The following is an 18,224-nucleotide window of genomic DNA, read 5'->3' on the forward strand; positions in this document are numbered from 1 at the left end:
TCAATTTTTGGTCATCTCAAATGTACTATAGTGCTCTTTCATTCTTGACTGGAATCGTCGCATTCGTAGACCATTTTTGCATCCGTAATTGGGATCGCAGTCGTCGGTCTTGAATTTTTCCTTCATCTCCTTGTCCAATAGTAACCTCCATAACTCTCTCTTCAATGGTTGAATTTAGACTATTTTTAGCTCATTGGAATGGTAACTCGACAAGCTTCCAAAAGGGACCAGAATTGGCTAGTTCCGAGACCGTTCGACATCCCAAAACTACGTTGGAAGTTTTCGATCGTCATTTTGCAATTTGGATTGTTAATCTTTCCGAATCACGCGATCCAACGGAGATGCTCATAGCTCCCTCGTTTAATGTCGGATTGGTTCAATTTTTGGTCATCTGAAAGGTACTTTGGTGCTCTTTCACTCCTGACCTGAATCGTCGTATAACTAGACTATTTGCGCATCCGTAAGTGGGATCGCAGTCGTCGGTAGTGAATTTTTCCTTCATCTCCTTGTCCAATGGTAACCATCATAAATCTCTCCTAACTGGTCGAATTTGGACAATTTCGAACTCATTAGAATGGTAACTCAACAAGCTTCCAAATGGGGCCAGAATTGTCTAATTTTGAGACTGTTCGATATCCCGAAACCCCGTTGGAACTCTTCGATCGTCATTTTGAAATTTGGATTCTTAATCTTTCCATATCGCGCGATCCAATGGAGATGCTCACAACTCCCTCGTTTGATGTCGGATTGGGTCGATTTGTGGTCATCTGAAAGGCACTTTAGTGCTCTTTCATTCTTGACTTGAATTGTCGTATTCGGAGACCATTTGCGCATCCGTAAGTGGGATCGCACTCGTCGGTCCTAAATTTTTCCTTCATCTCCTAGTCCAATAGTAACCATCTTCAGTGGTCGAATTTAGACTATTTTGAGCTCATTGGAATCAAAACTCGCCAAGCTTCCAAATGGGACTAGAATTGGCTAATTCTGAGACCGTTCGATCTCCCAAAAGCACGTTGGAACTCTTCGATTGTCATTTTGCAATTTGGATTGTTAATCTTTCCAAATCGCGCGATCCAATGGAGATGCTCATAACTCCCTCGTTTAATGTCGGACTGGGTCAATTTTTGGTCATCTGAAAGGTACTTTAGTGCTCTTTCATTCTGACTTGAATCATCATATTCCTAGACCATTTGCGCATCCGTAAGTGGGATCGCAGTCGTCGGTCCTGAATTTTTCCTTCATCTCCTTGTCCAATAGTAACCTTCATAACTCTCTCTTCAGTGGTCGAATCTAGACTATTTTAAACTCATTGGAATGGTAACTAGACAAGCTTCCTAATTGGACCAGAATTGGCAAATTCTGATACTGTTCGATATCCTGAAAGAGCGTTGGAACTCCTCGGTCGTCATTTTACAATTTGGATTGTTAATCTTTCTAAATATCGCGATCCAATGGAGATGCTCGTAACTCCCTTGTTTGAGGTCGGATTGGCTCAATTTTTGGTCATCTGAAAGGTACTTTAGTGCTCTTCATTACTAACTTGAATCGTCGTATTCTGAGACAATTTGTGTATCCGTAAGTGGTATCGCAGTCGTCGGTATTGAATTTTTCCTTTATCTCCTTGTCCAATAGTAAACTTCATAACTCTCTCATTAGTGGTCGACTTTAGACTATTTTGAGCTCATTGGAATGAAAACTCATCAATCTTCCAAATGGGAGTAGAATTGGCTAATTCTGAGACCGTTCGATATATTAAAAGCACGTTGGAACTCTTCGATCATCATTTTGCAATTTGGATTGTTAATCTTTCCAAATCGCATGATCCAATGGAGATGCTGCTAACTCCCTCGTTTGATGGTGGATTGGGTCAATTTTTGGTCATCTGATAGGTACTTTAGTGCTCCTTCATTACTAAAGAGAATCGTCGTATCCCGAGACCATTTGCGCATCCATAAGTGGGATTGCGGTCGTCAGTCATGGATTTTTCCTTCTTCTCCTTGTCCAATAGTAACCTTCATAACTCTCTCTTCAGTTGTTGAATTTAGACTATTTTGAGCTCATTGGAATGGTAACTCGACAAGCTTCCCAATGGTACCAGAATTGGCTAATTCTGAGACCGTTCGATATCCCAAAAGCACGTTGGAACTCTTCGATTGTCATTTTGCTATTTGGATTGTTAATCTTTCCAAATTGCGTGATCCAACGAAGATGCTCATAACTCCCTCGTTCGATGTCAGATTGGGTCAATTTTTGGTCATCTGAAAGGTACTTTAGTGCTCTTTCATTCTGACTTGAATCATCGTATTCCTAGACCATTTGCGCATCCGTAAGTGGGATCGCAGTCGTCGGTCCTGAATTTTTCCTTCATCTCCTTGTCCAATAGTAACCTTCATAACTCTCTCTTCAATGGTCGAATTTAGACTATTTTGAGCTCATTGGAATGGTAACTCGACAAGCTTCCAAATGGGACCAGAATTGGCTAATTCTGAGACCGTTCGATATCCCAAAAGCACGTTGGAACTCTTCGATCGTCATTTTGCAATTTGGATTGTTAATCTTTCCAAATCGCGCGATCCAATGGAGATGCTCATAACTCCCTCGTTTGATGTCGGATTGGGTCAATTTTTGGTCATCTGAAAGGTACTTTAGTGCTCTTTCATTCTGACTTGAATCATCGTATTCCTAGACCATTTGCGCATCCGTAAGTGGGATCGCAGTCGTCGGTGCTGAATTTTTCCTTCATCTCCTTGTCCAATAGTAACCTTCATAACTCTCTCTTCAGTGGTCGAATTTAGACTATTTTGAGCTCATTGGAATGAAAACTCGTCAATCTTGCAAATGGGATCAGAATTGGCTAATTTTGAGACCGTTCGATATCCTAAAAGCACGTTGGAACTCTTCGATCATCATTTCGCAATTTGGATTGTTAATCTTTCCAAATCGCATGATCCAATGGAGATGCTGATAACTCCCTCGTTTGATGTCGGATTGGGTCAATTTTTGGTCATCTGAAAGGTACTTTAGTGCTCTTTCATTCCTAACAAGAATCGTCATATCCTGAGACCATTTGCGCATCCATAAGTAGGATTGCAAACGTCAGTCCTGGATTTTTCCTTCATCTCCTTGTCCAATAGTAACCTTCATAACTCTCTCTTCAGCTGTCGAATTTAGACTAATTTGAGCTCATTGGAATGGTAACTCGACAAGCTTCCAAATGGGACAAGAATTGGCTAATTCTGAGACCGTTCCACATCCCAAAAGCACGTTGGAACTCTTCGATTGTCTTTTTGCGATTTGGATTGTTAATCTTTTTGAATTGCACGATCCAAAGAAGATGCTCCTAACTCCCTCGTTTGATGTCAAATTCGATCAATTTTTGGTCATCTGAAATGTACTATAGTGCTCTTTCATTCTTGACTGGAATCGTCGTATTCGTAGACCATTTTTGCATCCGTAATTGGGATCGCAGTCGTCGGTCTTGAATTTTTCCTTCATCTCCTTGTCCAATAGTAACCTCCATAACTCTCTCTTCAGTGGTTGAATTTAGACCATTTTTAGCTCATTGGAATGGTAACTCGACAAGCTTCCAAAAGGGACCGGAAGTGTCTAGTTCCGAGACCGTTCGACATCCCAAAACTACGTTGGAACTTTTCGATCGTCATTTTGCAATTTGGATTGTTAATCTTTTTGAATCACGCGATCCAACGGAGATGCTCATAACTCCCTCGTTTAATGTCGGATTGGTTCAATTTTTGGTCATCTGAAAGGTACTTTGGTGCTCTTTCACTCCTGACCTGAATCGTCGTATAACTAGACTATTTGCGCATCCGTAAGTGGGATCGCAGTCGTCGGTAGTGAATTTTTCCTTCATCTCCTTGTCCAATGGTAACCATCATAAATCTCTCCTAACTGGTCGAATTTGGACAATTTTGAACTCATTAGAATGGTAACTCAACAAGCTTCCAAATGGGGCCAGAATTGTCTAATTTTGAGACTGTTCGATATCCCGAAACCCCGTTGGAACTCTTCGATCGTCATTTTGAAATTTGGATTCTTAATCTTTCCATATCGCGCGATCCAATGGAGATGCTCATAACTCCCTCCTTTGATGTCGGATTGGGTTGATTTTTGGTCATTTGAAAGGTATTGTAGTACTCTTTCATTCTTGACATGAATCATCGTATTCAAAGACCATTTGCGCATCCGTAAGTGGGATCGCAATCTTGTGTCCTAAATTTTTCCTTCATATCCTTGTCCAATAGTAACCTTCATAACTCTCTCTTCAGTCGTCGAATTTTGACTATTTTGAGCTCATTGGAATGGTAACTTGACATGCATCCAAATGGGACCAGAATTGGCTAATTCTGAGACCGTTCGATATCCCAAAAGCACGTTGGAACTCTTCGATTGTCATTTTGCAATTTGGATTGTTAATCTTTCCAAATCGCGCGATCCAATGGAGATGCTCATAACTCCCTCGTTTAATGTCGGATTGGGTCAATTTTTGGTCATCTGAAAGGTACTTTAGTGCTCTTTCATTCCTGACTAGAATCATCATATCCCGAGACCATTTGCGCATCCATAAGTGGGATCGCAGTCGTCGGTCCTAAATTTTTCCTTCATCTCCTAGTCCAATAGTAATCGTCATAACTCTCTCTTCAGTGGTCGAATTTAGACTATTTTAAGCTCATTGGAATGGTAACTAGACAAGCTTCCTAATTGGACCAGAATTGGCAAATTCTGATACCGTTCGATATCCTCAAAGAGCGTTGGAACTCCTCGGTCGTCTTTTTGCAATTTGGATTGTTAATCTTTCCAAATATCGTGATCCAACGAAGATGCTCATAACTCCCTCGTTCGATGTCAGATTGGGTCAATTTTTGGTCATCTGAGAGGCACTTTAGTGCTCTTTCATTCCTGACTTGAATCATCGTATTCCTAGACCATTTGTGCACTCGTAATTGGGATCACAGTCGTTGATCCTAAATTTTTCCTTCATCTCCTTGTCCAATAGTAAACTTCATAACTCTCTCTTCAGTGGTCGAATTTAGACTATTTTGAGCTCGTTGGAATGAAAACTCGTCAATCTTCCAAATGGGAGCAGAATTGTCTAATTCTGAGACCGTTCGATATCCTAAAAGCACGTTGGAACTCTTCGATCATCATTTTGCAATTTGGATTGTTAATCTTTCCAAATCGCATGATCCAATGGAGATGCAGCTAACTCCTTCGTTTGATGTCGGATTGGGTCAATTTTTGGTCATCTGATAGGTACTTTAGTGCTCTTTCATTCCTAACTAGAATCGTCGTATCCCGAGACCATTTCCACATCCATAAGTGGGATTGCAGTCGTCAGTCATGGATTTTTCCTTCTTCTCCTTATCCAATAGTAACCTTCATAACTCTCTCTTCAGTTGTTGAATTTAGACTATTTTGAGCTCATTGGAATGGTAACTCGACAAGCTTCCCAATGGGACCAGAATTGGCTAATTCTGAGACCGTTCGATATCCCAAAAGCACGTTGGAACTCTTCGATTGTCATTTTGCTATTTGGATTGTTAATCTTTCCAAATTGCGTGATCCAACGAAGATGCTCATAACTCCCTCGTTCGATGTCAGATTGGGTCAATTTTTGGTCATCTGAGAGGCACTTTAGTGCTCTTTCATTCCTGACTTGAATCATCGTATTCCTAGACCATTTGTGCACTCGTAATTGGGATCACAGTCGTTGATCCTAAATTTTTCCTTCATCTCCTTGTCCAATAGTAAACTTCATAACTCTCTCTTCAGTGGTCGAATTTAGACTATTTTGAGCTCATTGGAATGGTAACTCGACAAGCTTCCCAATGGGACCAGAATTGGCTAATTCTGAGACCGTTCGATATCCCAAAAGCATGTTGGAACTCTTCGATTGTCATTTTGCTATTTGGATTGTTAATCTTTCCAAATTGCGTGATCCAACGAAGATGCTCATAACTCCCTCGTTTGATGTCAGATTGGGTCAATTTTTGGTCATCTGAAAGGTACTTTAGTGCTCTTTCGTTCCTGACTTGAATCATCGTATTCCGAGACCATTTGGGTTTCTGTAAATGGGATCACAGTCGTCGGTCCTGAATTTTTCCTTCATCTCCTTGTCCAATAGTAACCTTCATTCCTCTCTCTTCAGTGGTCGAATTTAGACTATTTTGAGCTCATTGGAATGAAAACTCGACAATCTTCCAAATGGGATCAGAATTGGCTAATTCTGAGACCGTTCGATATCCTAAAAGCACGTTGGAACTCTTCGATCATCATTTTGCAATTTGGATTGTTAATCTTTCCAAATCACGTGATCCAATGGAGATGCTCATAACTCCCTCGTTTGATGTCGGATTGGGTCGATTTTTGGTCATCTGAAAGGTACTTTAGTGCTCTTTCATTCCTGACTAGAATCGTCGTATCCCGAGACCATTTGCGCATCCATAAGTGCGATCGCAGTCGTCAGTCCTGGATTTTTCCTTCATGTCCTTGTCCAATAGTAACCTTCATAACCCTCTCTTCAGTTGTCAAATTTGGACTATTTTGAGCTCGTTGGAATGGTAACTCGACAAGCTTCCTAATGGGACCAGAATTGGCTAATTCTGAGACCATTCGATATCCCAAAAGCACGTTGGAACTCTTCGATTGTCTTTTTGCAATTTGGATTGTTAATCTTTTTGAATTGCGCGATCCAAAGAAGATGCTCCTAACTCCCTCGTTTGATGTCAAATTCGATCAATTTTTGGTCATCTCAAATGTACTATAGTGCTCTTTCATTCTTGACTGGAATCGTCGTATTCGTAGACCATTTTTGCATTCGTAATTGGGATCGCAGTCGTCGGTCTTGAATTTTTCCTTCATCTCCTTGTCCAATAGCAACCTCCATAACTCTCTCTTCACTGGTTGAATTTAGACTATTTTTAGCTCATTGGAATGGTAACCCGACAAGCTTCCAAAAGGGACCAGAATTGGCTAGTTCCGAGACCGTTCGACATCCCAAAACTACGTTGGAACTTTTCGATCGTCATTTTGCAATTTGGAATGTTAATCTTTCCGAATCACGCGATCCAACGGAGATGCTCATAACTCCCTCGTTTAATGTCGGATTGGTTCAATTTTTGGTCATCTGAAAGGTACTTTGGTGCTCTTTCACTCCTGACCTGAATCGTCGTATAACTAGACTATTTGCGCATCCGTAAGTGGGATCGCAGTCGTCGGTAGTGAATTTTTCCTTCATCTCCTTGTCCAATGGTAACCATCATAAATCTCTCCTAACTGGTCGAATTTGGACAATTTTGAACTCATTAGAATGGTAACTCAACAAGCTTCCAAATGGGGCCAGAATTGTCTAATTTTGAGACTGTTCGATATCCCGAAACCCCGTTGGAACTCTTCGATCGTCATTTTGAAATTTGGATTCTTAATCTTTCCATATCGCGCGATCCAATGGAGATGCTCACAACTCCCTCGTTTGATGTCGGATTGGGTCGATTTGTGGTCATCTGAAAGGCACTTTAGTGCTCTTTCATTCTTGACTTGAATTGTCGTATTCGGAGACCATTTGCGCATCCGTAAGTGGGATCGCAGTCGTCGGTCCTAAATTTTTCCTTCATCTCCTAGTCCAATAGTAACCATCTTCAGTGGTCGAATTTAGACTATTTTGAGCTCATTGGAATCAAAACTCGTCAAGCTTCCAAATGGGACTAGAATTGGCTAATTCTGAGACCGTTCGATATCCCAAAAGCACGTTGGAACTCTTCGATTGTCATTTTGCAATTTGGATTGTTAATCTTTCCAAATCGCGCGATCCAATGGAGATGCTCATAACTCCCTCGTTTGATGTCGGACTGGGTCAATTTTTGGTCATCTGAAAGGTACTTTAGTGCTCTTTCATTCTGACTTGAATCATCATATTCCTAGACCATTTGCACATCCGTAAGTGGGATCGCAGTCGTCGGTCCTGAATTTCTACTTCATCTCCTTGTCTAATAGTAACCTTCAAAACTCTCTCTTCAGTGGTCGAATCTAGACTATTTTGAGCTCATTGGAATGGTAACTAGAGAAGCTTCCTAATGGGACCAGAATTGTCTAATTCTGATACCGTTCGATATCCTAAAAGCGCTTTGAAACTCCTTGATCGTCATTTTACAATTTGGATTGTTAATTCCAAATCGCGCGATCCAACGGAGATGCTCATAACTCCCTCGTTTGACGTCGGATTGGCTCGATTTTTGGTCATCTGAAAAGCTCTTTAGTGCTCTTCGTTACTGACTTGAATCGTCGTATTCTGAGACCATTTGCAATCCGTAAGTGGGATCGCAGTCGTCGGTCTTGAATTTTTCCTTCATCTCCTTGTCCAATAGTAGCCTTCATAACTCTCTCTTCAGTTGTTGAATTTAGACTATTTTGAGCTCATTGGAATGAAAACTTGACAATCTTCCAAATGGGATCAGAATTGGCTAATTCCGAGACCGTTCGATATCCTAAAAGCACGTTGGAACTCTTCGATCATCATTTTGCAATTTGGATTGTTAATCTTTCCAAATCGCGTGATCCAATGGAGATGCTGATAACTCCCTCGTTTGATGTCGGATTGGGTCGATTTTTGGTCATCTGAAAGGTACTTTAGTGCTCTTTCATTCCTGACTAGAATCGTCATATCCCGAGACCATTTGCGCATCCATAAGTGGGATCGCAGTCGTCGGTCCTGAATTTTTCCTTCATCTCCTTGTCCAATAGTAACCTTCATAACTCTCTCTTCAGTGGTCAAATTTAGACTATTTTGAGCTCATTGGAATGGTAACTCGACAAGCTTCCTAATGGGACCAGAATTGGCTAATTCTGAGACCGTTCGATATCCCAAAAGCACGTTGGAACTCTTCGATTGTCATTTTGCAATTTGGATTGTTAATCTTTCCAAATCGCGCAATCCAACGAAGATGCTCATAACTCCCTCGTTTGATGTCGGATTGGGTCAATTTTTGGTCATCTGAAAGGTACTTTAGTGCTCTTTCAATCCTGATTGGAATCTTCATATTCCGAGACCATTTGGGCATCCGTAAGAGGGATCACAGTCGTCGGTCTTGAATTTTTCCTTCATCTCCTTGTCCAATACTAACCTTCATAACTCTCTCTTTAATGGTCGAATTTAGACTATTTTGAGCTCATTGGAATGGTAACTCGACAAGCTTCCAAATGGGACCAGAATTGACTAATTCTGAGACCGTTCGATATCCCAAAAGCACGTTGGAACTCTTCGATCGTCATTTTGCAATTTGGATTGTTAATCTTTCCAAATCGCGCGATCCAATGGAGATGCTCATAACTCCCTCGTTTGATGTCGGATTGGGTCAATTTTTGGTCATCTGAAAGGTACTTTAGTGCTCTTTCATTCCTGACTTGAATCATCGTATTCCTAGACCATTTGCGCATCCGTAAGTGGGATCGCAGTCGTCAGTCCTGAATTTTTCCTTCATCTCCTTGTCCAATAGTAACCTTCATAACTCTCTCTTCAGTGGTCGAATTTAGACTATTTTGAGCTCATTGGAATGGTAACTTGACAAGCTTCCAAATGGGAACGAAAATGGCTTATTTTGAGACCGTTCGATATCCTAAAAGCACGTTGGAACTCTTCGATCATCATTTTGCAATTTGGATTGTTAATCTTTCCAAATTGCGCGATCCAATGGAGACGATCATAACTCCCTCGTTTAATTTCGGATAGGGTCAATTTTTGGTCATCTGAAAGGTACTTTAGTGCTCTTTCATTCCTGACTGGAATCATCATATTCTGAGACCATTTGCGCATCCGTAAGTGGGATCGCTGTCGTCGGTCCTGAATTTTTCCTTCATCTCCTTGTCCAATAGTAACCTTCATAACTCTCTCTTCAGTGGTCGAATTTAGACTATTTTGAGCTCATTGGAATGGTAACTCGACAAGCTTCCCAATGGGACCAGAATTGGCTAATTCTGAGACCGTTCGATATCCCAAAAGCACGTTGGAACTCTTCGATTGTCATTTTGCAATTTGGATTGTTAATCTTTCCAAATCGCGCGATCCAATGGAGATGCTCATAACTCCCTCGTTTGATGTCGGATTGGGTCAATTTTTGGTCATCTGAAAGGTACTTTAGTGCTCTTTCATTCTTGACTTGAATCGTCGTATTCGTAGACCATTTTTGCATCCGTAATTGGGATCGCAGTCGTCGGTCTTGAATTTTTCCTTCATCTCCTTGTCCAATAGTAACCTTCATAACTCTCTCTTCAGTGGTCGAATTTAGACTATTTTGAGCTCATTGGAATGGTAACTCGACAAGCTTCCAAATGGGACCAGAATTGGCTAATTCTGAGACCGTTCGATATCCCAAAAGCACGTTGGAACTCTTCGATCGTCATTTTGCAATTTGGATTGTTAATCTTTCCAAATCGCGCGATCCAATGGAGATGCTCATAACTCCCTCGTTTGATGTCGGATTGGGTCGATTTTTGGTCATCTGAAAGGTACTTTAGTGCTCTTTCATTCTTGACTTGAATCATCGTATTCCTAGACCATTTGCGCATCCGTAAGTGGGATCGCAGTCGTCGGTCTTGAATTTTTCCTTCATCTCGTTGTCCAATAGTAACCTTCATAACTCTCTCTTCAGTGGTCGAATTTAAATTATTTTGAGCTCACTGGAATGGTAACTCAACAAGCTTCCAAATGGGACCAGAATGGCCTAATTCTGAGACCATTCAGTATCCCAAAAGCACGTTGGAACTCTTCGATCGTCATTTTGCAATTTGGATTGTTAATCTTTCCAAATCGCGCGATCCAATGGAGATGCTCATAACTCCCTCGTTTGATGTCGGATTGGGTCAATTTTTGGTCATCTGAAAGGTACTTTAGTGCTCTTTCATTCCTGACTCGAATCGTCGTATTTCGAGACCATTTGGGCATCCGTAAGTGGGATCGCAGTCGTCGGTCTTGAATTTTTCCTTCATCTCCTTGTCCAATAGTAACCTTCATAACTCTCTCTTCAGTGGTTGAATTTAGACTATTTTGAGCTCATTGGAATGGTAACTCGACAAGCTTCCAAATGGGACCAGAATTGGCTAATTCTGAGACCGTTCGATATCCCAAAAGCACGTTGGAACTCTTCGATCGTCATTTTGCAATTTGGATTGTTAATCTTTCCAAATCGCGCGATCCAATGGAGATGCTCATAACTCCCTCGTTTGATGTCGGATTGGGTCAATTTTTGGTCATCTGAAAGGTACTTTAGTGCTCTTTCATTCTTGACTTGAATCATCGTATTCCTAGACCATTTGCGCATCCGTAAGTGGGATCGCTGTCGTCGGTCTTGAATTTTTCCTTCATCTCCTTGTCGAATAGTAACCTTCATAACTATCTCTTCAGTGGTTGAATTTAGACTATTTTGAGCTATTGGAATGAAAACTCGACAATCTTCCAAATGGGATCAGAATTGGCTTATTTCAAGACCGTTCGATATCCTAAAAGCACGTTGGAACTCTTCGATCGTCATTTTGCAATTTGGATTGTTAATCTTTCCAAATCGCGCGATCCAATGGAGATGCTCATAACTCCCTCGTTTGATGTCGGATTGGGTCGATTTTTGGTCATCTGAAAGGTACTTTAGTGCTCTTTCATTCCTGACTTGAATCATCGTATTCCTAGACCATTTGTTCAATCTTAATTGGGATTACAGTCGTTTATCATAAATTTTTCCTTCATCTCCTTGTCCAATAGTAACCTTCATAACTCTCTCTTCAGTTGTTGAATTTAGACTATTTTGGGCTCATTGGAATGGTAACTCGACAAGCTTCCAAATGGGAACAGAATTGGCTAATTCTGAGACCGTTCGATATCCCAAAAGCACGTTGGAACTCTTCGATTGTCATTTTGCAATTTGGATTGTTAATCTTTCCAAATCGCGCGATCCAATGGAGATGCTCATAACTCCCTCGTTTGATGTCGGATTGGGTCGATTTTTGGTCATCTGAAAGGTACTTTAGTGCTCTTTCATTCTTGACTTGAATCGTCGTATTCCGAGACCATTTACGGATCTGTAAGTTGGATCAGGTTGTCAATCCTGAATTTTTCCTTCATCTCCTTGTCCAATAGTAAACTTCATAACTCTCTCTTCAATGGTCGAATTTAGACTATTTTGAGCTCATTGGAATGGTAACTTGACAAGCTTCCAAATGGGACCGGAATTGGCTAATTTCGAGACCGTTCGATATCCCAAAAGCACGTTGGAACTCTTCGATCGTCATTTTGCAATTTGGATTGTTAATCTTTCCAAATCGCGCGATCCAATGAAGATGCTCATAACTCCCTCGTTTGATGTCGGATTGGGTCGATTTTTGGTCATCTGAAAGGTACTTTAGCTCTCTTTCATTCTTGACTTTAATCATCATATTCCAAGATCATTTCGGCATCTGTAAGTGGGATCACAGTCGTCGATCTGAATTTTTCCTTCATCTCCTTATCCAATTGTAACCTTCTTAACTCTCTCTTCTCAGTAGTCGAATTTAGACTATTTTGAGCTCATTGGAATGGTAACTTGACAAGCTTCCAAATGGGAACAGAATTGGCTAATTCTGAGACCGTTCAATATCCCAAAAGCTCGTTGGAACTCTTCGATTGTCATTTTACAATTTGGATTGTATATCTTTCCAAATCGCGTGATCCAACGAAGATGCTCATAACTCCCTCGTTTGATATTAGATTGGGTCGATTTTTGGTCATCTGAAAGGTACTTTAGTGCTCTTTCATTCTTGACTTGAATCATCGTATTCCTAAACCATTTGTGCATCCGTAAATGGGATCACAGTCATCGGTCCTGAAATTTTCCTTCATCTCCTCATCCAATAGTAAGCTTCATAACTCTCTCTTTAATGGTCGAATTTAGACTATTTTGAGCTCATTGGAATGAAAACTCGTCAATCATCCCAATGGGATCAGAATTGGCTAATTCTGAGATCGTTCAATATCCCAAAAGCACGTTGGAACTCTTCGATCATCATTTCGCAATTTGGATTGTTAATCTTTCCAAATCGCGCGATCCAACGAAGATGCTCATAACTCCCTCGTTTGATGTCGGATTGGGTCAATTTTTGGTCATCTGAAAGGTACTTTAGTGCTCTTTCATTCCTAACTTGAATCATCGTATTCCGAGACCATTTGCGCATCCGTAAGTGGGATCGCAGTCGTCGGTCCTAAATTTTTCCTTCATCTCCTTGTCCAATAGTAACCTTCATAACTCTCTCTTCAGTGGTTGAATTTAGACTATTTTGAGCTCATTGGAATGGTAACTCGACAAGCTTCCAAATGGGACCAGAATTATGTAATTCTGAGACCGTTCGATATCCCAAAAGTACATTAGAACTCTTCGATTGTCATTTTACAATTTTGTTTGTTAATCTTTCCAAATCACGCGATCCAATGGAGATGCTCATAACTCCCTCGTTTAATGTCGGATTGGGTTAATTTTTGGTCATCATAAAGTTACTTTAGTGCTCTTTCATTCCTGACTTGAATCATTGTATTCCGAGATCATTTGCACAACTGTAAGTGGGATTGCAGTCGTCGGTCCTGAATTTTTCCTTCGTCTACTTGTCCAATAGTAACCATCTTAACTCTCTCTTCAGCGGTTGAATTAGACTATTTTGGGCTCATTGGAATGATAACATGACAAGCTTCCAAACGGGACTCGAATTGGCTAATTCTGAGACTGTTCGACATCCCAAAAACTACGTTGGAAGTTTTCGATCGTCATTTTGCAATTTGGATTGTTAATCTTTCCGAATCACGCGATCCAATGGAGATGCTCACAACTCCCTCGTTTGATGTCGGATTGGGTCGATTTGTGGTCATCTGAAAGGTACTTTAGTGCTCTTTCATTCTTGACTTGAATCATCGTATTCGGAGACCATTTGCGCATCCGTAAGTGGGATCGCAGTCGTCGGTCCTGAATTTTTCCTTCATCTCCTTGTCCAATAGTAACCTTCATAACTCTCTCTTCAGTGGTTGAATTTAGACTATTTTGAGCTCATTGGAATGGTAACTCGACAAGCTTCCAAATGGGACTAGAATTGGCTAATTTCGAGACCGTTCGATATCCCAAAAGCACGTTGGAACTCTTCGATTGTCATTTTGCAATTTGGATTGTTAATCTTTCCAAATCGCGTGATCCAACGGAGATGCTCATAACTCCCTCGTTTGATGTCGGATTGGGTCAATTTTTGGTCATCTGAAAGGTCCTTTAGTGCTCTTTCACTCTGACTTGAATCGTCGTATTCGGAGACCAATTGAGCATCCGTAAGTTGGATCGCAGTCGTCGGTCCTGTATTTTTCCTTCATCTCCTTGTCCAATAGTAAACCGCATAAGTCTCTCTTCAGTGGTTGAATTTAGACCATTTTTAGCTCATTGGAATGGTAACTCGACAAGCTTCCAAAAGGGACCGGAAGTGTCTAGTTCCGAGACCGTTCGACATCCCAAAACTACGTTGGAACTTTTCGATCGACATTTTGCAATTTGGATTGTTAATCTTTCCGAATCACGCGATCCAACGGAGATGCTCACTCATAACTCCCTCGTTTAATGTCGGATTGGTTCAAATTTTGGTCATCTGAAAGGTGCTTTGGTGCTCTTTCACTCCTGACCTGAATCGTCGTATAACTAGACTATTTGCGCATCCGTAAGTGGGATCGCAGTCGTCGGTAGTGAATTTTTCCTTCATCTCCTTGTCCAATAGTAAACTTCATAACTCTCTCTTCAGTGGTCGAATTTAGACTATTTTGAGCTCATTGGAATGAAAACTTGACAATCTTCCAAATGGGATCAGAATTGGCTAATTCTGAGACCGTTCGATATCCTAAAAGCACGTTGGAACTCTTCGATCATCATTTTGCAATTTGGATTGTTAATCTTTCCAAATCGCGTGATCCAATGGAGATGCTGATAACTCCCTCGTTTGATGTCGGATTGGGTCAATTTTTGGTCATCTGAAAGGTACTTTAGTGCTCTTTCATTCCTGACTTGAATCGTCGTATTCCGTGACCATTTGCGCATCCATAAGTGGGATTGTAGTCGTCGGTCCTGAGTTTTTTCCTTCATCTCCTTGTCCAATAGTAACCTTCATAACTCTCTCTTCAGTTGTTGAATTTAGACTATTTTGAGCTCATTGGAATGGTAACTCAACAAGCTTCCCAATGGGACCAGAATTGGCTAATTCTGAGACCGTTCGATATCCCTAAAGCACGTTGGAACTCTTCGATTGTCATTTTGCAATTTGGATTGTTAATCTTTCCAAATCGCGCGATCCAACGAAGATGCTCAAAACTCTCGCGTTTGATGTCAGATTGGGTCGATTTTTGGTCATCTGAAAAGTACTTTAGTGCTCTTTCATTCTTGACTTGAATCATCGTATTCCTAGACCATTTGTGCATCCGTAATTGGGGTCACAGTCATTGGTCCTGAATTTTTCCTTCTCCTCCTTGTCCAATAGTAAACTTCATAACTCTCTCTTTAGTGGTCGAATTTAGACTATTTTGAGCTCATTGGAATTAAAACTCATCAATCTTCCAAATGGGAGCAGAATTGGCTAATTCAGAGATCGTTCGATATCCTAAAAGCACATTGGAACTCTTCGATCATCATTTTGCAATTTGGATTGTTAATCTTTCCAAATCGCATGATCCAATGGAGATGCTGCAAACTCCCTCGTTTGATGTCGGATTGGGTCAATTTTTGGTCATCTGAAAGGTACTTTAGTGCTCTTTCATTCCTAACTAGAATCGTCGTATTCCTAGACCATTTGCGCATCCGTAAGTGGGATTACAGTCGTCAGTCATGGATTTTTCCTTCTTCTACTTGTCCAATAGTAACCTTCATAACTCTCTCTTCAGTTGTTGAATTTAGACTATTTTGAGCTCATTGGAATGGTAACTCAACAAGCTTCCCAATGGGACCAGAATTGGCTAATTCTGAGACCGTTCGATATCCCAAAAGCACGTTGGAACTCTTCGATCGTCATTTTGCAATTTGGATTGTTAATCTTTCCAAATCGCGTGATCCAATGGAGATGCTCATAACTCCCTCGTTTGATGTCGGATTGGGTCAATATTTGGTCATCTGAAAGGTACTTTAGTGCTCTTTCATTCTTGACTTGAATCATAGTATTCCGAGATCATTTGCACATCCGTAGGTGGGATCGTCGTCGTCGGTCCTGAATTTTACTTCATCTCCATGTCCAATAGTAACCTTCATAACTCTCTCTTCAGTGGTCGAATTTAGACTATTTTGAGCTCATTGGAATGGTAACTCGACAAGCTTCCAAATGGGACTAGAATTGGCTAATTCTGAGACCGTTCGATGTCCCAAAAGCACGTTGGAACTCTTCGATCATCATTTTGCAATTTGGATTGTTAATCTTTCCAAATCGCGCGATCCAATGGAGATGCTCATAACTCCCTCGTTTAATGTCGGATTGGGTCAATTTTTGGTCATCTGAAAAGTACTTTAGTGCTCTTTCATTCCTGACTTGAATCATCATATTCCGAGACCATTTGCGCATCCGTTAGTGGGATCGCAGGCATCGGTCCTGAATTTTTATTCATCTCCTTGTCCAATAGTAACCTTCATAACTCTTTCTTCCATGGTCGAATTTAGACTATTTTGATTTCATTGGAATGGTAACTCGACAAGCTTTCAAATGGGACCAGAATTGGCTAATTCTGAGACCGTTCGATATCCCAAAAGCACGTCGGTACTCTTCGATCATCATTTTGCAATTTGGATTGTTAATCTTTCCAAACCGCGTGATCCAATGGAGATGCTCATAACTCCCCCGTTTGATGTCGGATTGGGTAGATTTTGGTCATTTGAAAGGTACTTTAGCGCTCTTTCATACCTGAATAGAATCGTCGTATCCCGAGACCATTGCGCATCCGTAAGTGGGATCGCAGTCGTCGGTCCTGGATTTTTCCTTCATCTCCTTGTCCAATAGTAACCTTCATAACTCTCTCTTCAGTGGTCGAATTTAGACTATTTTGAGCTCATTGGAATGGTAACTCGACAAGCTTCCTAATGTGACCAGAATTGGCTAATTCTGAGACCGGTCGATATCCTAAGAGCCCGTTGAACATCTTCGATCGTCATTTTGCAATTTGGATTGTTAATCTTTCTAAATCGTGTAATCCAATGGCGATGCTCATAACTCCCTCATTTGAGATCGGATTGGGTTAAAATTTTGTCATCTGAAAGGTACTTTAGTGCTCTTTCATTCTTGACTTGAATCGTCGTATTCTAAGACCATTTGCGCATCCGTAAGTGGGATCGCAGTCGTCGGTCCTGAATTTTTCCTTCATCTCCCAGTCCAATAGTAACCTCCATAACTCCCTCTTCAGTGGTGGAATTTAGACTATTTTGAGTTTGTTAGAATGACAACTCAACAAGCTTCCTAATGGGACCAAAATTGTCTAATTCTGAGAACGTACGATATCCCAAAAGTACGTTGGAACTATTCAATCATCATTTTGGAATTTGGATTGTTAATCTTTCTAAATCACGCGATCCAATAGAGATGCTCATAACTCCCTCATTTGATGTCGAATTGGTTCAATTTTTGGTCATCTGAAAGGTACTTTAGTGCTCTTTCATTCCTGACTTGAATTATCGTATTCTGAGACCATTTGTGCATCTGTAAGTGGGATCACAATCGTCGGTCCTGAATTTTTCCTTCATCTCCTTATCCAATAGTAACCATCATAACTCTCTCCTCAGTGGTCGAATTTAGACTATTTTGAGCGCATTAGAATTGTAACTCGACAAGCTTCCAAATGGGACTAGAATTGGCTAATTCTGAGACCGTTCGATATCTCGCGCGATCCAATGGAGATGCTTATAATCCCATATTGATGTCGGGGGATATCTACCACACCTAAGATTTGAATTATTTTTTATAATTTAAAAAAAAAATTTGATAATGTCCTAAAATGATTTTTTTTTTTTTTTAAAGATGGAGAATGTGGATATATAAAACACATATATTAAAGTGGGCCCCATGGTAAGGGTGAGGACGTGATCACGTGACCGTGGGGGCATATTAGGCATAAGCATAAAATTAAACAGATGCAAATTTCAGCACCACACCACGGGAACCATGGTGATTGAATGTACACCATTAAAATAATTTCTCATAAG

Source organism: Magnolia sinica, chromosome 6 (assembly GCF_029962835.1).
Source record: "Magnolia sinica isolate HGM2019 chromosome 6, MsV1, whole genome shotgun sequence".
NCBI classification, from domain to species: domain Eukaryota; kingdom Viridiplantae; phylum Streptophyta; class Magnoliopsida; order Magnoliales; family Magnoliaceae; genus Magnolia; species Magnolia sinica.